This window comes from Panthera pardus, unplaced genomic scaffold (genome assembly GCF_024362965.1).
Source record: "Panthera pardus isolate Hobbes unplaced genomic scaffold, ASM2436296v1 HiC_scaffold_22, whole genome shotgun sequence".
NCBI classification, from domain to species: Eukaryota; Metazoa; Chordata; class Mammalia; order Carnivora; family Felidae; genus Panthera; species Panthera pardus.
In genome coordinates this window covers 12,460,930-12,486,698 of record NW_026526788.1, presented here as the reverse complement: position 1 = coordinate 12,486,698, position 25,769 = coordinate 12,460,930, and the positions used below count along the sequence as shown (strand labels likewise).

At 41.0% G+C, this 25,769-nt stretch overlaps 1 long non-coding RNA gene across 2 annotated transcripts in view; it reads right to left on the bottom strand.

The window, feature by feature from the left end:
• Nucleotides 1–16,947: 16,947 nt before the first annotated feature.
• Nucleotides 16,948–25,769, bottom strand: part of LOC109255400 (uncharacterized) — a 62,226-nt gene continuing 53,404 nt past the window's right edge. For both annotated transcript variants that reach the window (XR_008425046.1, XR_008425048.1), the window contains one exon: nt 16,948–17,325. This is a non-coding gene — a long non-coding RNA (uncharacterized LOC109255400). The remainder of the gene's footprint in view (nt 17,326–25,769) is intronic.

Sequence of the window (25,769 nt, the reverse complement as noted above, 5' to 3'; positions counted from 1 at the left end):
ATGCACACCCAACATCAGAGCATCTAAATATATAAAGCAAACAATGACAGATCTGAAGGGAAATTGACAGTAATATAAGGCTAGTAGATGATTTCAGTACACCATTTTCAACAATGGATAGACCATTCAGATAGACAATTTAAAAAGTAACAGGTGATTTGAACAACACTATATACCAAATGGACCTAATAGAAACAGAATGTTCCACCCAACAACAGAAGCACACATATTCTGCCCAGGCACACATGGAGCATTCTCCAGGATAGATCACATGTTAAGTCACAGCACAAGTCTTAAAAATTTAAGATGGAAATTATCCCAAATATCTTTTATTTTTTAAAAAAATTTTTTAAATGTTTATTTATTTTTGACAGAGAGAGAGAGAGACAGAGTATGCGTGGGGGAGGGGCAGAGAGAGACGGAGACACAGAATCTGAAGCAGACTCCAGGCTCTGAGCTGTCACCACAGAGCCCAATGCAGGGCCTGAACTCACAGACAGCGAGATCATGACCCGAGCTGAAGTCAGACGCCCAACCGACTGAGCCACCCAGGTACTCCCCAAAATATCTTTTCTGACTATAATGGAATAACTAGAAATGAATGGCAGCCAAAAAAAAAAAAAAAAAAAGGAAAATTCACAAATATGTGGAAACTAAACACACTCTTTTTTTTAAAAAATTTTTTTAAACATTTATTTATTTTTGAGACGGAGAGAGACAGAGCATGAACGGGGGAGGGGCAGAGAGAGAGGGAGACACAGAATCGGAAGCAGGCTCCAGGCTCTGAGCCATCAGCCCAGAGCCTGACGCGGGGCTCGAACTCACGGACCGCGAGATCGTGACCTGAGCCGAAGTCAGACACTCAACTGACTGAGCCACCCAGGCGCCCCTAAACAACACACTCTTGAACAACCTTTGGATCAAAGAGGATATCAAAAGTTAATTTAAAAGATATCTCGAGACAAACAAAAATGAAAACACAACAAAACAAAACTTATGAGATACAGCAAAACTAGTACAAAAATGGAAGTTTATAATAATAAGCACCTACATTAAAAAAGAAGAAAGGTTACTAAATGAACAACCTAAGTTTATACCTCAAGAAGAACAACAAATAAGCCCAAGTTAGCAGATAGAATGAAATAATAAATACTAGACAGAAATAAATTAGAGAATTGAAAAACAATAGGAAAAAAAATCAACAAAACTAAGAGTTGGTCTTTTAGACAAAATAGACAAACCCTTAGCTAGACTAAGAAAAAAAAAAGAGAAAAGAGACTCAAATAAAATCACAAATGAAAGGTGAGACATAACAATGGATGCCTCAGAAATAAAAAGGATCATAAAGGACTATTATGAACAATTATACACCACTAAATTGGATAATGTGAAAGGAATGGACAAATTCCCAGAAACATACAACCTACGGAAACTGAACCAAGAAGAAATAGTAGGGAAGAGTTAAGATGGCAGAGTAGTAAGGGGACCCTGGTCTTATCTCATCCCTGGAACACAACTAGATCAACATCAAACCACTTTGAACACCTGGAAATCAATCTGAGGATTAACAGAACAATCTGCATAATTTAAGGGAAAGAACATGGCAGGTACGGGGTACGGAGAGGTGAATTGTGGGAGAGAAGAGTCAAGGTGCCGAGGAGGGGAGGGAGCCCTTTCCACAGAACAGAGAAAGAGAGAGGCAGAGAGTGAGCAGTGCATGGAGTTCAAGCAGGAATAACACTTTCCCTGAAAGTAGCTAGACGGAAAAAAAGAAAGAGTGAAAACACATGCAAGGTTCTGCACAAGAAAATTGTTCCCCAAAACCATTTGACAGGGCAAAAAAGAAGGTTCTACTACTGTCAGTTTGTTACAAAAGGCACAGCACAGAGTCTGAAGTTTCAGAGCTCAGTACCTGGAGGTGCTCTGGTGAGGAAGCAAGGTGGAACCCTGAAGCCAGCAGCGCAGTCTGAAGATCCCCTGGGTCACAAGGGGAGAAGAGGTTCTCCTGCTTGGAGTGCCTTTGGTAGAGATGATACAGCCTCTCCAAGGACAAAAGACCCAGTGGGCACCATCAAGCCACTATGTTCACCCATATAGAAACAAAGATGCTGGCTGAGGGCAGCAAACCCTGACACTGGCCATGTGTTGTGATTTACCATAAACTCAGTGCTGGGTCGGTGACCATTTTCTGGGAGAAGCCAGTACCAGCCACAGCAAGGCAACACCCTCCCCCAGAGGATGAGCATGGGTCCAATCATTGGGGCCTCTGTAGTGTGGGGTTTTGAAACATGGCCAATCCTGAGATAAAATTCAGGAGTGCAGCACCACCTGGTAAGGGATAGCTCAGACACAGACAGGAGGAAGGTAGGGAGCTGACAGAAGCTGGGGACACAAGAGGGGTGATTGATCATGTGTCTGTGAGAGCATGAACTTCCTGCTCCAGAGACTAGAGACTGGGGTGAAACATTTTCACCATTAGCCCACAAGCACAGATTACCCTCAGTTAGCTAAATAGTGCCATCAAGTGGAGAACAGAGCTGTTACATAATGCCCACCCCCTGCACCCTCTAGGCACATCTCTACTAGGGCAATCTGCCTGAGAATCAGAGCAGCAGGCCCCTCCCCCAAAAGACCAGCACAAATCCCTTCCACAAGCTTAGTCTAATGACCATAGACTGCTGCAAAGTTTCAGCTGTTGGGAAAACTGGATCTGGATTCCTTTGTGTTTTTTTGTTTCTTTTGCTTCTAATTTTGTTTTTGGTTTTTTTCTTGGATATAGAAAGAGGAAATTTTATCTTGTTTTATTTCATTTCACTTCATTTATTTAATTTTAAATTTTTTCTCTTTTTTTCTTCTTTTTTTTCTATAAAGCTTCTCTTAACAAGCAGACCAAAACACACCTAGGATCTAGCTTCCTTTATTTGATTTTTTTAGTTAAAAAATTTTTATTTTATTTTATTATTTTTTCCTCCAAAATGACAAGATGGAGGAATTCACTCCAAAAGAAAGAACAAGAAGAAACGACAGCCAGGGATCCAATCAATATGGATATAAGTGAGATGTCTGAACTAGAATTTAAAACAACAATTATAAGGATTCTAGCTAGACTTGAAAAAAAAAAACATAGAAGACACTAGAGACTCCCTTACTGCAGAGATATAAGAGCTAAAATCTAGTCAGGCCAAAATTAAAAATGCTATAACCAAGATGCAAACCCAAATAGATGCCATTACAGTGAGGATGGATGAATCAGAGGAATGAATCAGTGATATAAAAGATAAAATTATGGAAAATAATGAAGCTGAAAAAAAGAGAGAAACAAAAGTCATGGATCATGAAGGCAGACTTAGAGAACCAACGACTTATTAAAATGGAATAACATTCATATCATAGGAGTCCCAGAAGATGAAGAGAGATAAAGGGACAGAAGGTTTATGTGAGCAAATTATAGCTGAAAACATCCTTAATCTGGGAAAGGACATAGACATGAAAATCCAAGCACAGAGAACTCCCATTAAATTCAACAAAAGCTGGCCATCACCAAGGCATATCATAGTCAAATTCACAAAATACTCAGAGAAGGAAAGAATCTTGAAAGCATCAAAGGAATAAAAGTCCTTAACCTAAAAGGGAAGACATGAGACTTGCAGAAGATCCATCCACAGAAACTTGTTAGCCAGAATTCAGTGGCAGGATATATTCAACATGGGAATGTTGAGTGGGAAAAATATGCAGCCAAGAATACTCTATCCAGCAAGGCTGCCGTTCAGAAAAGGAGAGATAAAGAGTTTCTCAGACAAACAAAAACTAAAGGGGTTCGTGACCACTAAACCAGCCCTGCATGAAATATTAAGGGAGACTCTTTCAGTGGGGGGAAAAAAGACCAAAAGCAACAAAGACTAGAAAGGACTAGAGGACTTCACCAGAAATACCAACTTTATAGGTAACACAAGGCACTAAACTCAGATTTCAACAATCACCCTGAATGTAAGTGGATTAAATGCTCAAGTCAAAAGAGATAGGGTATCAGAATGGATAAAAAAAAAAAAAAAAAAAAAAAAGACCCATCTATATGCTGCCCACAAGAGACTATTTTAGACCTAAAAACAACTGCAGATTGAAAATGAGGGGATGGAGAAACATCTGTCATGCTAATGCACACCAAAAGAAAGCCAGAGTAGCCATACTTATATCAGACAAACTAGATTTTAAACCAAAGACTGTAACAAGAGATGAAGAAGGCATTGTATCATAATTTAGGGGTCTATCCATCAAGAAGATATAACAATCATAAATATTTATGCCCCCAACTTAGAAGAACCCAAATATATAAAACAATAACAAACTTATCTCACTGACAATGATACAATAATAGTAGGGGACTTTAACATCCCACTTACAACAATGGACAGATCACTTAAGCAGAAAATCAACAAGGAAACAACCACTTTGAATGACACACTGGACTGGATGGACTTAAATATATTCAGAACATTCCACCCTAAATCAGCAGAATACAAGTGCACACAGAATATTCTCGAGAATACATCACATACTGGGTCACAAATCAGCCATCAACAAGTACCAAAAGATTGAGATAATACCACACATATTTTCAGACCACAACGCTATGAAACCTACCACAAGAAAAAATTTGGAAAGACTACAAATACTTGGAGTAAAGAACATCCTACTAAAGAATGAATGGGTTAACCAGGAAATTAAAGAGGAAATGTAAAAGTACATGGAAGCAAATGAAAATGAAAGCATGACAGTGCAAACCCTTTGGGATGCAGCAAAGGCAGTCCTAAGAAGGAAGTATATTGCAATTCAGGCCTACCTCAAGAAGCAAGAAAGGTTTTAAATGCACAACCTAACCTTATACCTAAAGGAGCTAGAAAAGGAACAACAAATAAAACCTAAAACGAGCAGAAGAGAAATAATAAAGATTATATCAGAAATAAATGATATAGAAACAAATACAAAAAAACCCCACAATATAACAGATCAATGAAACTAAGAGCTGGTTCTTTGAAAGAATTAACAAAATTGATAAACCCCTAGCCGGATTTATCAAAAATAAAAGAGAAAGGACTCAAATGGATAAAATCACATATGAAAGGGGAGAGATCACACCCAACACCACAGAAAGACAATTATAAGAGAATATTATGAAAAATTATATGCCAACAAACTGGGTACCCTGAAAGAAATGATAAATTCCTAGAAACATACAAACTATGAAAATGAAACAGGAAGAAATAGAAAATTTGAACATACCCATAACCAGAAAAGAAATTCAAACAGTAATAAAAAATCTCCCAACAAACAAAAGTCCAGGGCCAGATGGCTTCCTAGGGGGAATTCTACCAGACATCTAAAGAACAGTTAGTACCTATTCTTCTCAAACTGTTCCAAAAAATAGAAACAGAAGGAAAACTTCCAAACTCATTCTATAAGGTCAGCATTACCTTGATTCTGAAACCAGACAAAGAACCCACTAAAAAAGGAGAATTACAGGTCAACATCCCTGATGAACGTAAATGCAAAAATTCTCAACAAGAAACCAGCAAATCGATGGGGTGCCTGGATAGCTCAGTTGGTTGAGTGTCTGACTCTTAATTTTGGCTCAGGACATGATCCCATAGGGTCGAGGGATCGAGCCTTGCATCGAGCTCCATGCTGAGTGTGAAGCCTGCTTAAGTTTCTCTCTCTCCCTCTGGCCCTTCCCCTGCTCACACGTTTGCGTGTTCCTCTCACTTAAATAAAAATTAGGGGCGCCTGGGTGGCTCAGTCGGTTAAGCATCCAACTTCGGCTCAGGTCACGATCTCACAGTTCGTGAATTCAAGCCCCGCGTCAGGCTCTGTGCTGACAGCTCAGAGCCTGGAGCCTACTTCAGATTCCGTCTTCCTCTCTTTCTCTGCCCCTCCCCCACTCATGCGTGTGTGTGTGTGTGTGTGTGTGTGTGTGTGTGTGTGTGTGTGCGCGCTCTCTCTCTCTCTCAATAATAAATAAACGTTAAAAAAATTTTTTTAATAAAAATTAAAAAAACCAAGACACACCATATAGAATTCAACAGTACATTAAAAGAATTATTCACCACGATCAAGTGGGGTTTATCCCTGGACTCCAGGACTGGTTCAATATCCACAAATCAATCAAAGTGATACACCACATTAATAAAAGAAAGGAGAAGAACCATATGATCCTTTCAATAAATGTAAAATAAGCATTTGACAAAATATAGCATCTATTCTTAATAAAAACCCTCAACAAAGTAGGGACAGAGGAACATACCTCAACATCATAGAAGTCATATATGAAAGACCCACAGCTAATATCATCCTCACTGTGGATGAATTGAAAGCCTTCCCCGATGGGCAAGAACAAGACAAGGATGTCCACTCCCACCATTACTATTTAACATAGTTTTGGAAATCTTAACCTCAGCAATCAAATAACAAAAATAAATAAAAGGCATCCACCATGACAAGGAAGAAGTCAAACTTTCACTATGTGCAGATCACGATACTCTATATAGAAAACCTGGAAGATTCCACCAAAAAGTCACTAGAACTACTACATAAATTCAGCAAAGTCATAGGATATAAAATCAATGTACAGAAATTGGTTGCATTTCTGTACCCCAATAACAAACCAGTAGAAAAAGAAATCAAGGAATCAATCCCATTTGCAACTGCACCAAAAACAATTAGATACCTTGGAATAAACCTAACCAAAGAGGTAAACGATCTGTACTCCGAAAACTATAAAACTTTTATGCAAGAGATTGAAAAGAACACAAAGAAATGGAAAAGCATTCCATCCTCACAGATTGCAAGAACAAACATTGTTAAAATGTCTGTACTACCCAAAGCAATCTACACATTTAAGGCAGTCTCCATCAAAATACCACCAGCATTTTTCACAGAGCTAGAACAAACAATCCTAAAGTTTGTATGGAACCACAAAACACCCTGAATAGCCAAAGCAATCCTGAAAAAGAAAAACAAAACTGGAGGCATCATGATTCTGGATTTTAAGCTATGTTACAAATCTGTAGTCATCAAGACAGTATGGTGCTGGCACAAAAACAGACATATAGATGAATGGAACTGAATAGGAAACCCAGAAGTGGACTCACAACTATATGGGCAACTAATCTTTGACAAGGCAGGAAAGAATATCCAATGGAAATAAGACAGTCTCTTCAACAAATGGTGTTGGGAAAACTGGATGGCAACATGCAGAAAAATGAAACTGGACCACTTTCTTACACCACATACAAAAATAAACTCAAAATGGATGAAAGACCTAAATGTAGGACAGGAAACCATCAAAATTCTAGAGAAGAACACAGGAAGTAACCTCTTTGACCTTGGCCAGAGCAACTTCTTACTAGACACATCTCCAGAGGCAAGGGAAACAAAAGCAAAAATAAACTGTTGGGACCTCATCAAAATAAAAAGCTTCTGCCCAGCAAAGGAAACAATCAACAAAACTAAAAACAGCCTATGGAATGGTAGAAAATAATTACAAATGACATATCAGATAAAGCGTCAGTATCCAAAATCTATAAAGAACTTATCAAACTCAACACCCAAAAAACAAATAGTCCAGTTAAGAAATGGGCAGAAGACACAAATAGACATTTTTCCAAAGAAGACATCCAGATGGCTAACAGACACATGAAAAGATGCTCAACATCACTCATCATCAGGGAAATACAAATCAAAACCACGGTGAGATACCACCTCACACCTGTCAGAATAGCTAACATTAACAACTCCGGCAACAACAGATGTTGGCGAGGATGCGGAGAAAGAGGATCTCTTTGGCACTGCTGGTGGGAATGCAAGCTGGTGCAGCCACTGTGGAAAACAGTATGGAGGCTCCTCAAAAAGTTAAAAATAGAACTACCCTATGATCCAGCAATTGCACTACTAGGTATTTACCCAAAAGGTACAAAAATACAGATTTGAAGGGGTACACGGCTATCAACAATAGCCAAGCTTTGGAGAGAGCCCAAATGTCTGTCAACTGGTGAATGGATAAAGAAGTGATACACACACACACACACACACACACACACACACACACACACACACACTGGAATATTACTGAGCCATCAAAAAAATCAAATCTTGCCATTTGCAACAACGTGAATGGAACTAGAAAGTATTATGCTAAGCAAAATAAGTCAGTCAGAGAAAGACAAATACCGTATGATTTCACTCATGTGGACTTTAAGAAACAAAACAAATGAACATATGGGAGGGGGAAAAAGAGAGAGGGAAACAAACCGTGAGAGACTCTTAAAGATAGAAAATAAACTGAGGGTAGATGGAGGGAGGTGGTTGGGAGATGGGCTAGATAGGTGATGGGGATCAAGGAAGGTGCCTGTTATGATGAGCATTGGGTGTTGTATGTAAGTGACAAATCACTGAATTTTACTCCTGAAACCAATATTTCACCGTATGTTAACTAACTAGAATTTAAATACACTTTTGAACAAAAAAGAAGAAATGTAAACCCTGAATAGACCAATAACAAATAAGGAGATTAACTCAATAGTGAAAAACGTCCCAATAAAGACAAGGCCTAAATCAGACGGGGCATCACACGTGAATTCTGCCAAACATTCAAAGAAGAATTAATACCCATCCTTCCCAAATTTTTCCAAAAACTGGAAGAAGAGGGAACATTTCCAAACTAATTTTACGAGGCCAGCATCATCCTAATATTCAAACCAAACAAAGACAATCCAAGAAACGAAGATGACAGGCAAATATCCCTGATGAGCATAAATGCAAAATCCTCAACAAAAGTCTAGCAAATAAAATTAAACAGCACATTAGAAAGACCAAACACCATGACCAAATGGGACTTATCCCTGGGATGCAAGGGATGGTTCAACATATGCAAATGAATCAACATGATACACCGCAATAACAAAATGAAAGTAAAAGCGTATATGATCATCTCAATAGACGCAGAAAAAGCATCTGACAAAGTTCAATATCAATTCATGTTTAAAATTCTCAACAAAATAGGTGTAGGAAGAGCTTTCCTCAATACTATAAAGAACATCTACGAGAAGCCCACAGCTAACATCGTAATCTACAGAGGAAAACAGAAACCTTTCCCTCTGGGATCAGGTACAAAGCAAGGATGCCCACCCACTCTTACAAGACACTTCTGTTCAACACAGTGCTGGAAGTCCTCGCAAGAGCAATGAAGCAAGAAAATGAAAATAAAAGACATCCAAATCAGAAAGGAAGAAGTAAAATTATTTCTGCAGATGACATGACCATATAGTATACAACCCAAAAGACTCAATAACAAAAAAGCCCTGTTAGAACTAATAAGTGAGTTCAGTAACATTGCAGGATACAAAAATCAATACACAAAACTCAGCCACATTTCTAAACACAAACAGTAAACTATCTGAAAAGGAAATTAAGAAAACAATTTTATTCACAGCAGTAACAAAAGAATAAAATACTTAGGGATAAACTTAACCAAAGAGGTGAAAGACCTGTACATTGAAAATTGTAAAACACTGAGGAAGGAAATTAAAGGTCACAGACAAATGCAAAGATATCCTGTGTTCATGCCTTGGAAGAATTAGTACTCATGAAATGTCCATATTACCCAATGTCATCTACAGATTAAATGCAATCCCTAGCAAAATCCCAAAGGCATTCTTTACGATAAAAGAAAAAAAAAATCATAGGATTGATATGTAACCAAAAGACCCCAAATATACAAGGTGATCTTGAGCAAGAAGAATAATTGCATTATAATGAACTCTCATCAGATATTTAACTATGGCCTTTTAAAAAAAGTCTTTTGTTGTTTGCATATAGATATTGGTTTCCTCTGATGCTTTGGTAAAAAAAATTGTTCCTGAAAAAGGCTTCGAGAAAATTCACAGGAAAGACTTTGTCAGGTTTCTGATAACTAAGATCAATTTGCTTTCACATGGGAGGGACAATAATAAACTTTTCAAGTGCTTCCCCAAGGTTACCTGCACAACCCTACCCTATGTCATCTGTCCTTGTCCCCCTTCCCCGTAGCAGTGAAATGGGCCCATTGCACTGATGATCTAATGTTAACATGTGAAGGTTTGCCTCTGCTGCAGGACACCCTGCAAGCTTTCCTGGAACATCTGTGGGCGGGGGTGGGGGGGGGGCGGGGTGGCGAACAGTGAGCCCACAGAAAATTCAAGGTCCAGGCACTGCCATAAGTTTTTGGGAATTATTTCATTGCTAAGGCCCCTGTTGTCCCAGAAGCCATGATTGATAAGGTGCAAGCCCATCCCACCCCTAACAATGTGAAAGAGGTACAAGGCTCTGTAGGAATTTGAGGGTTTTGGAGGACTTTTAATCAAGAGTGACCACTGCAGTGCCCTGGCGGGATGACACGTTGTCAAGGATGCCAGACTGCCTCTGAAGTGCAGCGACTTGGTTAGTGTAGTAAAGGCGTGTTCTGTATGTTTTCAACACTGCTCAAGGCAACGGCCAAGGGAGTCTGGGGCCACGAACTAGGGATCCCAACTATCATTTGAGGTTGCCTCAATGACAGAGCGTTGAGATAGTGGGTGTGATGCTGAGATCATGTGGATGGTGTTTGTGACTGAACCCAGTTACGGCCTCTACATAAACATCTGAGATCTGGTGAGTAGGTGCAGAGATCTACTCATCTTGTAACTCCCAGGACAAGCCTCCTATGTAAGTTCTCTTGCTCATGAAAACCTGCCACCTTATCCATCTGCAGTGGTCTGCCTTTGGTCTCTCCCTGGCCTCTGAGTATGAGTACCAGTTTCAGATGATGAGTACTCAGGGTATGAGTACCAGTACCTGGAAAGCTCCTGAGGAGCTTGCAAACCGACAGACTTTCTGATTTCAAAATGTATTACAAAGCTGGATAGTCTCTTCAAAAGTGGTATTAGAAAAACTGGGTATCCACATGCAGAAGGATAATATTGGATCCTCACCTCACACCATATGCAAATAGCAACTGAAAATGGATTACAGACTTAAATGTAAAATCTGAAGCACAAGACTTCTGAAAGAAAGCATAGAGAAAAAGCTGCTTGACCTTGGTCTGGGCTATGATTTTTTTGATATGACACCAAAAGCAAAGGCAACAACAGCAAAAATAGGCAAGTGGAATTGCATCAAACTACAAGGTTTCCACACAGCAAACAATTAACAGAATTCAAACGCAACCTACAGAATGGGAGAAAATATTTGCAAACTATATATTGAATAAGGGGTTAATATCCAAAAGATATAAGGAACTCATAAACTCAATTGCAAAAAATCAAATAACCCCATTAAGAAACAGATAAAGGACCTAAATACGTTTTTTTTTTCAAAGAAGGTATACAAAAAGGGGCTCCTGGGTGGCTGAGTCAGTTAAGCACCCAGCTTCAGCTCAGGTCATGATCTCACAGTTCGTGAGTTCCAGCCCCACTTTGAGCTCTGTGCTGACAGCTCAGAGCCTTGAGCCTGCTTCCGATTCTGTGTCTTCCCCTCTCTCTGCACCTCCCAGGCTTGCACTCTGTCTCTCTCTCTTTCAAATATAATAAACATTAAAATAAATACTAAAAAAAAAAAAAAGCCACTGACTGGGCCAGCCAGGTGCCCCTATTAGACATTGTTTTTAACCAAATAAAAATGAAAACACAACATATAAAAATTTGCGTAATACAGACAAATCACTACTTAGATGAAATTTTTTAGCTTTAGATAATTACATGTTAAAAAATGGACAAAGAATTTGATTATTTGACAGAAAAGCAAAAGTTAACGGACAACTAAACCAACACATATTTATCAATCATACTTATAACCACAGAAACACAAATCAATCATCACTTATTCCAAATCAGGGGGAAAAAAAAAACGTGGACAATGTTAAGTGCTGGTCAGGATGTTGGGATGTGGTGGTTTTATTTATTAGCACAGTGGTTTTGGAGTAGGGTTTAATAAAATTGTTAACGTTGAAATCTACTTGCAGATACATGCCCTGTAGACACACTTTCACAAGTGCCCAAAGAAACCAGGATAAAATGTTTATTTCAACACAGTAACAGTGAAAATGGAAAACTATTTGAATTTGGGGGCAGTTAATTTAAAATGCATAATATATGACACAGTGGGTGGTATATTCACAAATGGAATATGACACTACAGTTGAATAAATGAATTTGAATTACACCTGTCAGAATGGATACTCCCTACACAGAATGTGAAATGAACACACAAATTAGTAATTATAGAAAAATAATGCAGATGTAATGTTCAGAAGCACAGAGCAATAGGAAAAGAGGCAATGAAGATGTAAAAACTTGGATAGGAGATTTCAGAACAACCTCAGCTCTGGGAAGGAAAGCAGAGGAACAGATTCCAGAAAGACCACAAAGTGTGTGTGTGTGTGGGGGGGTGGTGTCTCAATTGTTTCTTTGTGCTTTTCATTGTAGTCTTCATCTTAAGATATGGGGAAAATGTCAGCCACGTGGAGGTTTATTTATATGTTTTCCTACTTGAGTGAAATCTTTCATAATAAAATGAATGGATAAAAAACAAAACAAAAACTTTTATGTGCGTATGAACCACCCACCCGGGGAACCTTGTTAAAATGCAGATTCTGATTCAGAGGTGAGGCCTGAAATTCTGCATTTCTAAGAAGCTCACAGGTGATAAGGTTGCTGTTGGTACACAGGGCACACTTTGAGTAGAGAGATTCTGAAATGATGATTTTCAATCTTAGCTTCCCACTAAGGCAATATTACTTAGCAAAATCTGTTAACTCTTAGTTATTGAAACTGGTTCAGTATTCTCTTTTAATTTGCATCAAATCCTGGAATGGGAAGAAATTTCTAGTTGATTCTAATGTGTAGCCATTGAGAACCACTGGTCTAGTGAAAAAGTCATGAACTCAAAGCACCTAAAGACGGGAGCTGCCTGTAAATGGCGTTCACAAATGACAAAATAATTGTGATGTTAAAACCATTAAAAAATAAAACCGTTGATCAGAACATATTTGGTTAACCACCCACTGAGTGCTACGTATAAATACTGTTGAGGGAATTCGGAGGGCAGTTCTGGTAGGTTGGGGTACTTAAGGAACGGAGGACATGGATGAAAATGAGGCAGGACTCTACCCCCCAGGGTCCCAGGTGATGGAGGGAGTGAGCAGCTGAGCTGAGGTCATGTCCACTCCTCTGGAACTGCACTTTTTCTGGAATTAAAAGCCCACCACCTTCCTGTTTATGCCGCTGGCCAGATGAGGTTGCTTTGCAACTGTAGGCAATCACATGCTTGCCACTCTCCCACCTACTATAACCCCATGTCTGTGTTTCACTTCTGCCTTGTCGAATTGTGGTATTAGGGGCTCTCTGATTCCCATTGTAGAAGGTTAAGGTTCTTAGCCCTTTTCTTACTTAAAACTGTTACAGGTGGCTTCAGGTGTGTTGTGATGCAGGTGCATGACAGGGGGATCTGTCCTCTGCCTGGATCTTCCCTCCCCACCGCTACTGGGTTCTCTCATTTACCCTCCTTCCCATCTTAGCACTCCTGAGGCAAGCCTTTGGCAAAGGATCATGGTACTTTAGAAAGGACTCAGATTCTCTGGGGAAGTCGGTTTACCTCCAATACCGTGTGGTAGTTTTAAAGATATACGCACAAATTCTTTGATACTCCTCCCTAAAGGGGCTTAATTCCCCTTTCCTGGGTGCAGGCTAGACTTTGTGACTCATCTCTAAAACATGGATGTGACAGAAATGATGGAATGGCACTCCTGCAATTAGGTTTCTAAAAGACTGTGGCTTCTGTCTCGCCGGTGAATGCTTACTCTTTGTTCTCACCTTGCTCCCACTGGGGGAACTGGCGGCCATGTGGTGAGGCAGCCTGTGGAAACGCAGGTAGTGAGGAACTGAGGACCGCCAGCAGCCCTGGAAATGAGCCCGGAAGGAAACCCTTCCGTGGGGTTAAGCCTCCAGAGGACTGCGGTCCTGGCGCTACTGACTGCAGCCTCAAGGGAGAGTCTGAGGCGGAAGCACCCAGCTGAGCTGCTCCCACCCCTGACCAGGGCAGTGTCTATACTGAACACCAGAAAGGAAAGGAATGGACAGTGTCCGTGTGAATCCATGGATCATCGGGCCCGACAGAAATGAAGTGTGTGCGTGTGTTTGAAATATATCTCACTTCTTTGGAAGTGAGAAATGAATTTTTGAAACAACCAACCAGCTTCTTTGTTGTTATTGAAACCGTTTGAAAACCCTTAAGTATGCACACACACACAACCCCCCACCCCCAACACACACACGCAGAGTCACACTCCCAAGAGAGTCAAGGACAGTAGCTCAGAAGATAAGGGACAGGATGAACCACAGAGAAGTACCCTAAGTTAGAGCCGTCTGGCCTTAAAGGATGGAAACTCAAGGCAAGCGAATAAGTGAACAATGTAATTTATTTGTTCACATAGCCTGACTGAAGTCATTCTAAACACATGGTTGTTGTCTCTAAGGTGCTTCAGAGAGACGCAATTAGGGTTTTAGCCAGGAAGGGGATTCTCTTCTAGAAACTTCCAGATATGAAAGGTTAAATTACTGGTAAATCTCTGGAGGCCATGGCAGGCCCTCAGGCCTTTTCTACTCAAAGCTGTTCTACTTGTTAAGTGTGAGAAGTTGACCGCCCTCCACTCAGAGGGAGAGAAGAATTAGGTCAATTTGCCCTTACATTTTGGAGAAAGCTCATTTGGAGTTTCAAAACACAGGGAGGTTAAGGGTGTAGGAACGTGTGGAGGTGGTAGACATCTGCTGAATCTTTTTCTTAAGCAAGTTTGAATTGGCATTTCGGCTTACGCAACCAAGAGATTCTAATAACGTTGGGTTTGAAAAGATCCAGATTTTTCTAACAGAAATATGGTAAATGAGATGTAAGTGATTTTATTAAACTTTGTATTGGAGATTAAAATATTCTGCACTGGAAGGTGAGTTCAAGAGCAAATCTATGCAAAAATGTACCAAATGAATACTCTATATTCAGAATCATGCTGTGTTCGCACTGAATGAAAGAAGCCTTAGAGATCCTATGTAACTGGTCTTAAATGAGAACAAGCATCTTTTCATATGTTTAATGGCTGTATTTCTTCTTCTGTGGGTTGCTTTTTAAAATTCTGCTATCTTTTTTTGGAGAATGAATTTGTTAGCAATTTGTGTTTTTGCACGAAAAAATATAAACGTATCCGTCATATACAGTACATACCTTCTCCCCCATGTTGTTATGCTGTTTTTTATATACACAAGTAAGTTTTAGACTTTTATGTATTTAAACTGATTCATATCTCTTTTTGTGGATTATATCTTTTTTAGTAGTTGTTTATTTATTTTTGATAGAGAGAAAGAGCGAGGGAGGGGCAGAAAGAGGGGGGAACCGAGGATCTGAAGCAGGCTCTTTGCTAACAGCAGACAGCCTGATGTGGGGCTCAGACTCACCAACTGTGAGACTGTGAGGTGAGCGGAAGTTGGATGCTTAACGGAGCCACCCAGGTGCCCCATTTTTATGGATTATCTCTTTGTGCTTACAATTAGCAAAACTTTCCAATTCAAAATATAGTGAATAGTCCCTTCTATTTTCTCAGTTATTTTGTGATTTACCTTGTGTAATTTTAACAATTCATCTATAATTCTGGGCACCTGGGTGGCTCCATCAGTTAAGTGTCTGGCTCTTGGTTTCAGCTCAGGTCACGATCTCACGGTTCCAGGGTCAGGCTCTGTGCTGGCAGTGTACAGCCTGCTTGGGATTCTTTCTCTCTCTCTCTCTCTCTCTCTCTCTCTCTCTCTCTCTCTCTCTCTCTCTCTCTCTCTCTCTCTCCCTCCCCCAGAAATAAATAAATAAACTTTTAGGAAAGTTAAATAAAAAAATGAAAAATTTTCTATAATTCAATTTTATGTAAGTTTAATGTATGAAGTAGGCATCTAACTTTACTTTTTCCCAAATGGTTAGCCAAATGTCCCTGTACCATTTATTAAACAATCCATCTTTTCTGTGTTCATTTGAAAGGCCACCCTACGTTAAATCTTCATTGGATTACTTTGAGGTGGCAAAACTGCTCAAAACGCTTATTAACAGAGAATACTGTTATGTAATTAGCATGTGGCTTTATAGTTCAACTTCCAGAATGTAAAAAATTAAGAGAAATGATAGAACCCAACACTATGAACAGTGTTTGTTGGTATTTTTGAAGTCAGAGGACTTGGAAAAAATTCTGACGTTGCTTTAATTTAGAGTAGAAGCTAGTTGCACTTGAGAACTTTATTTTCTCTTTGCATTTTTCCTCTGCCATTTGCAGATTTTCTAGAGGACTTAACATCTGGTACTGAGAATCCTTAAGCCTGAGGAAGGAACTTTGCTGTCAGGAAGTTTTTCTAGGGATGTTAGATTGAGAAAGTGGGGATTGTGCATTAAAGATTTGCAGAGAGATACTTATTCTTAAGATTTTAAACTCTATCTACATAGCCCCTGTTTGGGTTGAATTATGTAACTCCCACCAAAAGAGAGAGAGTGAGTGAGAGAGAGAGAGAGAGAGAGAGAGAGAGAGAGAGAGAGAAATGTTGAAGTCCTAACTCCCAATATTCAGAATGTGACCTTATTTGGAAATAGGGCTGTTAAAGATGTAATCAGTTAAATTAAGATGAAGTCATACCACAAATAAATGGAAAGATACTCTGTGCTCATGGATTGGAATCATTAATATTGTTAAAATGTCTATACTACCCAAAGCAATCTACACATTTAATGCAATCCCTATCAAAATTTCCATGGCATTTTTCACAGAAATAGAACAAAAATCCCAAAATTTGTTTGGAACCACAAAAGACCCTAACTAGCCACAGCAGTCTTGAGAAAGAAGGAAAGCTAGAGGCATCATGCTTCTAGATTTTAAACTATATTGCAAAACTATAGTCATCAAAACAGTGCGGTATTGGCATAAAGCCAGACACACATAGGTCAATGAAACAGAATAGAGAGCCCAGAAATAAACTCATGCATATGTGGTCAGTTAATTTACAACAAAGTACCCAACATATACAACGGGGAAAGGACAGTCTCTTCAAAAAATGCTGTTGGGAAACTGGACGGCCACCTGCAGAAGAATGAAACTAGACTACCTTACACGACACACAGAAATTAACTCAAAATATATTAAAGACTTGAACATACGACCTGAAGCCATAAGACCCCCAGAGGAAAACATAGGTGGTAAAGCTCCTTGATGTCAATTTTGTCGATGATTGTTTGGATCTGACACTAAAAGCAGAGGAACAAAAGCAAAAATAAACAAGTGAAACTATATTAAACTAAAAAGCTTCTGCACACCAAAGAAGACCACCAACAAAATGAGAAGGCAACAACCACATGGGAGAAAATATTTGCAAATCATATATCTGACAAGGGGTTAATTTATAAAATATATAAAGGATTCATACAATTCAATAGCAAAAAAAAAAAAAAAATCCCAAACAATCCAACTTAAAAATGGGCAGAGGATCTGAATAAACATTTTTTCCAAAGAAGACATACAGATGGCTAACACATACAAGAAAAGGTGTTCGACTTCACTAATCATCAGGAAAATACAAATTGACACGATGATATATCACCTGGTACCTATTAGAATGACTATTATCAAAAGGACTAGAAATAACAAATATTGGTGAGGATGTGGAGAAAAGGGAACATTTGTGTCTTGCTGGTGGGAATGTAAATTGGTGCGGCCACTGTGGAATATAGTACAGAGGTTCCTCAGAAAAAGAAAAATAGAAATACTATATCATCCAGCAATTTATAACAGCTCAAGTATTGAAGCAAGCTAAGTGTCCACTGATGGGCGAATGGATAAAGAAGATGTGAAATGTGGAAAGGAAACGAATAAGGAAAATATTTACAGGTATATGTATATGTATATGTATATGTATATGTATATGTATATGTATATGTATGTATGATCTCACTTATATGTGAATCTGAAAAATAAAAAAACAAATAAACCTGAACTGATACAGAGAACAGACTGGTGGGTCACCAGAGGCAATGGAATGGGGGATGGGTGAAATGGGTGAAAGGAATCAAAAGGTATAACTTCCAGTTATAAAATAAATAAGTCACGGGGATGTAATCACCGTGCTGGTGATTATAGTTAATAAGACTGTATTGTATATTTGAAAGTTGCTGAGAAGGCAAATCTTAAGGGTTCTCATCATAAGGGGAAAAAAATTGTCACCATGTATGGTATGGATGTTAACCGGATCTGTCATGGTGATCGTTTCTCAGCATATTCAAATATTTGATCATGTTGTATACCTGAAACTAATATGATGTTATATGTCAATTCTATCTCAATAAAAAGGATGAGGTCATTCTGGAGAAGGGTGGGCTCTTAATTCAGTATGACTGATGTCCTTATATGAAGGCATCATGCGAAGACTGCCATGTGACAATAAAGGCAGAGACTGGAGTTGCGTAGCCACAAGTCAAGAAACACCTTCTTACACGTGTACTCTGTGTCAGTGTTGGCTAAGTGGCCAATGTGGGTTGTTGGCAAATTACCAGATGCTAAGAAGATAGGAAGGATTCCCCTACAGATTTCAGAGGAACATGCGTCTGCTGACACCTTGAGTTCAGACTCCCAACCATCCAGTTTCAGGGACTTTATTACAGAAGCCCTAGGACACGAATATATCCCCCATGAAATTTAATGGCCTTGTGGTTTCTGACATCAAAATGCCCAGTGACTTCTTTGATCTGAATTTTGCCACATGTTGAACTCTCAGAGATGACAGAGCTGAACACGAGAAGATACTTGCTAAACCCAGCCCCAGTGACTCCATGGAATCTAAGTAAATGTTAAGCGGACCCTTAAAGTCAGAGCTAGAACAGTGGTGAATAGCCCAGACGGTTAAAGCCAGGTGGCAGGACGTGGAGCCCTTTCCTGCCACTTAGTAACATTGTGACCTTGAGCAAGTTATTTAACTTCTTGGGGCCTGTGCCCCCTTGGCTGTAAATAAAATATCTACCTCAAAGGCTTGTGAGGATAGACTGAGCTACTCAATTGCCAAAGTGCTTATGACAACAGTACCGGATACACAGTGGTCAAACAACAAATGTCATCATCAATGTTGTTGTTGTTATTAGTGTCCTCACTTATTACAAGCATGCTGTGGAGGGCGGGGAGGCTTTGGATGATGGGCCACTGCACTGTTGCAACAGCTGGAGGCTCACAGCGAGGTCATCATTTTGCAGTTTGGCCACGTGACAAGACTGTGGCCATGGTTTGTACTCTAGGTCACCATGATGTCCACGTACAGGTGTCTGTGGACTGAACTGTGTCTTCTCCCCCGGTTCATATATTGAAGCCCTAACCTCCACTGTGACTGTACCTGGAGGTAAGGTCCTTGAGAGATAATTAAGGTTAAATGAGCTCAGAAGAGCAGGGCCCTAATCTGAGAGGACTTTGGCCTCATAAGAGGGAGAAATCTCTCACTTACTCTTCATTCTCTCTCTGTGTCTCTCTCCCGTCTGCCTGTCTGTCTGCACCATGGGAGGACACAGGAAGAAGGCAGCCATCTGCAAGCCAGGAAGAAAGATCTCACCAGGAACCTACCACACTGGCACCCTGATCTGAGAATCCCAGCCTTCAAACTCTGAGGACAGAAGTGTCTGTTGTTTAAGCCCCCCGGTCTCTGGTATTTTGTGTGGCAGCCCGCACAGATGCACACATTCAACACTCAAAGGGTTAAATATACACCCTTCTTGGGAGCGGGCCATGTGGTGCTCCCCTGCCCGGCTATCTCCGCCTTGCTACCCAAGCTCCAAATCTGGAGTGCTCCAGGGCCCTCTGCTTTGCTCTATTTCCAGCCTTTCCCTTGTCCTTTGACCTCGACCAGGCCCAGGGCTGGAGATACCACGGGGCACTGATGAGCCCGAGCCCTGTCCTCTCTTCCCTCTGCTGCGGGCTCATATGGCCAAGTGCCTTCTTCACACCTTCACTCAGATAAACAATAGGCATTTCAAAATATTTAAAAGTCCAAAAACCTTGATTGAACGGCTCCCTCTTGCCAACCCTGCCTCATCCATGCTGACATCCCCACCCTAAAAGTCGTCCTCCGTTTCCATTTCCTTATTCCCTCTGCCCACGTCCAATCCAGCGGAACTAGACTGTTTATGCTCTCTCCATCGCCTGCTTTCACCGTCACCACCCCAGGCTCAGCCACGATGATCTCTTGCCACAGTCCCCTAAACAGCCTCCCTGTGTGTCTATGATCTTTGACTCTGTCTTATTATCTTTTCTCCATCCAGTAGCCAGAGTTCTCTTTTCTAAATGTGATCTTCTACTAAAAATCATACATGCGCAGAGTTTAAGGGGGCAAAGTGATCAAGAAACAATGTCACCAAAAACAAACAATCCCAAACCCAAAACCCCTCCCATAAACATTTTCCAGAGAAACCATTCTTAGTGCTTGAGCTCAGAGTTGTCTTATTTTGGGGGGCTAGGTTTATGAAGGTGTAATCGACATAGAGTAAAGCTCACCAATTAATTCACCTTTTATCGTTTACATTCAGTGACTTGCGACAAATGTAGACAGTCCTGTAACCACCACAATCGAGGTATGGCATGTTTATTTCCTTTGCCCGCAAAGCTCTATTTTAAAACACAAACTGCATCACCTTAGCCCTTTTGGTAAAAGGCTGTCCGTCCGTGACTTTCCCCAAATCTGAATAGAACCCATCCTCCTTCTCCAAGCCCTCGAGGCCCTGCAGGGTTCACTTCTGCTTCCTTTTCGAACTACAGTAATAACAACTCCTCACTCAGCCCAGCCCCCGTGTGTGCCCACCCCACCTTAAGGTCGCTCACCTTGCTGTTCCTTTTACCTAAACCGACCTTCCCCTGATGTTCCATGTCATGATCTCAGCTTTTCTGATCTTTTCCAAAGTGGCCTTCGCCTCACCCCAAGTGAGGGGCCAATCATTTCGTCCTTCTTTCTATCACAGTTTGGAATGATTTTGTTATCTTGTCTCTCTGCTCATTCATGTCTTGGGCGACCAGAAATGCAAGCAAGAATGCAAGGCTGGAACTTTGGTCCTTCTCACGTAACACTATATCCCCCGCAGCTCCCAGGATATTACCTGAGCACACAGAAGGTGCTTTCTATTAGACTGAACCATTTGGAATTGCTAACAGATGACCAGGTTTGACCTACAAAAATGGCAGCTTTAAATTGTTCGACACAATGAACATTTGCTGAATGAATTCATCAAGTGAAATCCTACATTGCTGCCACCAGGAGACCGTAGACAGTTACATTTGTGTGCGGTTAGTCTGCTCTTGCTGTGTTCACTTGATCACTTTTGATTGTAAATTGCCCCCAGAAGCACCACTGTAGTTTCCAAATGATAATTCTCCGTTATGAAAACATTCTTCTTTACTAAAACAGACAACACTAATAAACACAAAACTTAAAGGTAACACTTCTTTGAGAACATTCGCGAAAAGAAATGGAACTTTTTGTGGTGCGTTTGATTGACACATATCTTAACACAATAAAATTCACCCATTTCAGCTGCACAGTTGCATGGGCTTTGACAAAGTCAACTTACCCCCATGACACCCATGATGTAGAATTTTCCATCATGATAAAAAGTTCTTTCTTTTTAAAAAGTCGGTTCCCTAGTCCGCTTCCAGCCCCAGGCAACCAGCGATCCTGCTTTCTGTCATTATCGTCTTGCTTTTTCTAGAATTTGCCTTTCAAGAATTTACATAAATGGGATCCTATGTGACGTCTTCTGTGTCTGGCTTATTTCACTTAGCATAATACTTAAAATTTTTTTTTAATTTAAATTCCAGCTAGTTAACATACAGTGTAATATTAGTTTCAGGTGTACAAACAGTGATTCCACACTTCCATACATCACCCGGTGCTCGTTACAGCAAATCAGCACCCCACCCCATGCCCTCTGGTGACCATCGGTTTATTCTCCACAGTTAAGAGTTTGTTTCTTGGCTTACTTCTCGCTTTTTTCCCATTACGCTTGTTTGTTTTGTTTCTTAAATTCCACGGGAGTGAAATCCTGTGGTATTTGTCTTTCTCTGACTGATTCATTTCACTTAGCATAATACTCTCCTGCTCCATCCACATCGCCAGAAATAGCAAGATTTCATTCTTTTCATGGCCAAGTAATATTCCATTATATATATAATTTCTTCTTTATCCATTCATCAGTCAGTGGACACTTGGGCCATTTCCATAACTTGGCTATGGCAGATAATGCTGCTATAAACATCAGGGTGCACGTATCCCTTTGAATTAGTATTTTTGTATTTTGGGAGCAAATACCTAATAGTGCAATTACTGGATCATAAGGTAATTCTATTTTTAATTTTTTGAGGAGCCTCCATACTGCTTTCCAGAGTGGCTGCACCAGTCTGCATTCCTACCAACAGGGCACAACAGTTCCCCTTTCTCCGTATCCTTGCCAACACCCGTCGTCTCTTGAGTTGTTGATTTTAGCCACTCTGACAGGTGTGAGGTGATATCTCAGTGTGGTCTTGATCTGTATTTCCCTGATGAGTGATTTTGAACATCTTTTCATGGGTCTGTTGGCCATCTGTATGTCTTCTTTGGAGAAATGCCTACTCATGCCTTCTGTCCATTTCTTAATTGGATTATTCATTTTGGGGGTATTGAGTTTGATAAGTGGTTTATATGTTTGGGATACTAACCTTCTATCAGATATGTCATTGAGCATAATACTTTTGAGAGTAATCCACTACTGTGTCAGTAGTTTATTCCTCTTATTTCTGGCTAATTTTTAACTTTCATACTTTTTGGTGGCAGCCATCTTGCGGATCATTCTCCGCTTCCCAGGAGGCAGGTGGTTTCCTTTTGAGGTGGTTTTGAGGCCACGGCACCGAGAGGCGGTGAGGCACAGTGAGAGAGCCACTGTATGTGGCAGGACCGCCCCCCCGACACACGTGCTGCCTGGGCTGCTCCCGTTAGGAGACCTTGAGCAAGCCGCTGGGCCCCTCACCTGTCTCCTCAGCAGCGATTAGGCTGATGAGACTACCGCCTCGGGGCTTCTGTGAGGGTCACATCAGTTAGTGTCTGAAAAGTCAGCAGAGTGTCTGGGACAGGGAAAGTGCCTGAAAAACGGTACCGCGGCTGGGCTTTGGGGGCTATAGAAGATCCTGTCTCTCCACCACGTCTCTAGCTTCCTTTTTCATTTTCTACGCACCCTTTTACCCAACTCAGCTTCTCAATCCCTAAACGACAAAGCAGTGGAAAGGGAAAAGACCTGGATGGAGGCTTCCGTTTGCTTCTTTGAGAATTGAGCTCTACGTTTCCCTCATTCGTATTCGGTTGACTCGCGAGGCCTCCTGCCTAAGTGACTCTGAACTTCTTCTCTCGAATCTAACTGCTGACCTACATACAGTGCTTCAGGGGTAAGTGATGTAATGGCCCCCAGCATTTGGCCTTCAGCGATCAAGTTCCCAGTCAGGGCATCCCTTTGAGCAGACCAGCAAAGTGAACAGAGGTTCCATCACCGGGTCCTGCAACCGGATGCAAGAACAGGGGTGGCAGGACGCGGTGGTGGCACAATTAGTGTAGGGCTGGTGGCTTCTCTCGCATCGACTCAACTCCCCCCAGACTCCTCTGCCTGAACAGTGGAGGACATTAGAGACCATCTTGCCTCTCCTGCGTCCCTGGTGCCGGCTCCATCTTGCTGTATTCTGCATCCCGCTGACCACTCTCCCTCTGCCTCCTGAGCTGGCTTCTCGTCCCCTCTCCTACCTTAAACCACACCAAGGCTCAAGGCAACCAAAACCAATGCTTGCTTTTGTGCAGACCGTTCCCAGATCTAACCCTGTGGTCCAGGCACCCCCACAAGATTTCATAGTTATTTACTACTATTCGATAAATATCCCACTAAAATTTTAATACCAAATGTCCGAAACTTGACCCATTACTTTCCCTGCACACCAGCTACGGTTCTGGCTCGGGCGCCTTCCTTCTGATATCCGAGAGAAGAAACAACAAAGGTCTATTTGGTGTAGAGAGACAGGTCCCAAAGGTGCGGTGAGAACTGTAAAAGCTGTGGATGGAACTGGAGGGTATTATGCGAAGTGAAATTAGTCAGAGAAAGACAAAAATCCTATGACTTCACTCCTATGAGGACTTCAGGAGACAAAACAGATGAACATAAAGGAAGGGAAACAAAAATAACATAAAAACGGGGAGGGGGACAAAAGAGAAGAGACTCATAAATATGGAGAACAAACTGAGGGTTACGGGAGGGGGTGTGGGAAGAGGGATGGGCTAAATGGGGAAGGGGCAGTAAGGAATCGACTCCTGAAATCATTATTGCCCTAGATGCTAACTAACTTGGATGTAAATTTTAAAAAAGAAAAAAGAAAACTAAAAAAAAAAAAACTGGAAAAGCAGGGGGCCAAGACTCTCCAGGAGCTGAAGCATCGGTCCCCTGGCTCAAGCCTCTTTTATTTTTGCAAATTGTCTAACAAGAGCAAGCACACACGACATAGTATTTGGCATCTGCACAGTCATCCACCTGCATTCCATACCGGGTCACGACTACATCCGGCGCCAGATGAAACATTCTTACCCCCAGGCCTGGCGCCCGTACGAAGTCCTGGAGAGAACGAGCAGTCCCAATGGCCTTCCGTCCTGGGGATGAAACTGCTTTCAGTTTCTTGCTGCTCCGTCCCTTTCCTTCAGGACATCCTTACGGTGCCTCCAGCTTCCTGTTCTCCAACGATTTGGCATTCTTATTTCCATTCAAGGAAGCAGACTATCACCAGGTTTGCCGTTCATTCTTTTGGACTCTCTCTCGAGTCCCTCTCCTCTCTCTCCTCACTGTCACCATCATCATGCTGGCTAATATTTCCTGAGTGTCTCTTGCCCAGATGATGATGGGTGCACCACCTTGCTTAATCCAAACAGCCACTGTATGCGCAAGTTGCTATTATCCTATTTCACAGACGGCCCAGGTCTAATTGCTGTTGTGCAAGCTCTTTCTAGGATCTCCTCTCTCCATATCCTTCTGGAATCTCACCCTTCCTCTGAAGTACTCAGGGAGCCCTATGTTGCTTTTTAAATTTTTATTTTTTATTTATTTTTTTAAATTATTATTTTTTAATGAAATTTATTGTCAAACTGGTCTCCATACAACACCCAGTGCTCATCCCAACAGGTGCCCTCCTCAATGCCCATCACCCACTTTCCCCTCCCTCCAACGCCCCATCAACCCTCAGTCTATACTCAGTTTTTAAGAGTCTCTTATGGTGTGGCTCCCTCACTCTCTAACTTTTTTTTTCCTTCTCCTCCCCCATGGTCTTCTGTTAAGTTTCTCAGGATCCACATAAGAGTGAAAACATATGGTATCTGTCTTTCTCTGTATGACTTATTTCACTTAGCATAACACTCCCCGGTTTAATTTTTATTTTAATGTTTATTTATTTTTGAGAGAGAGAGAGACAGAATGTGAGTGGGGGAGGGGCAGAGAGAGAGGGAGACACAGAATCCGAAACAGGCTCCAGGCTCCTAGCTGTCAGCACAGAGCCTGACGCGGGGCTCGAACTCACAAACCCTGAGATCATGACTTAAGCTGAAGTCAGATGCTTAACCAAGTCGACGCTTAACCAGCTAAGCCACCCAGGGACCGCACCCTATGTTGCTTTG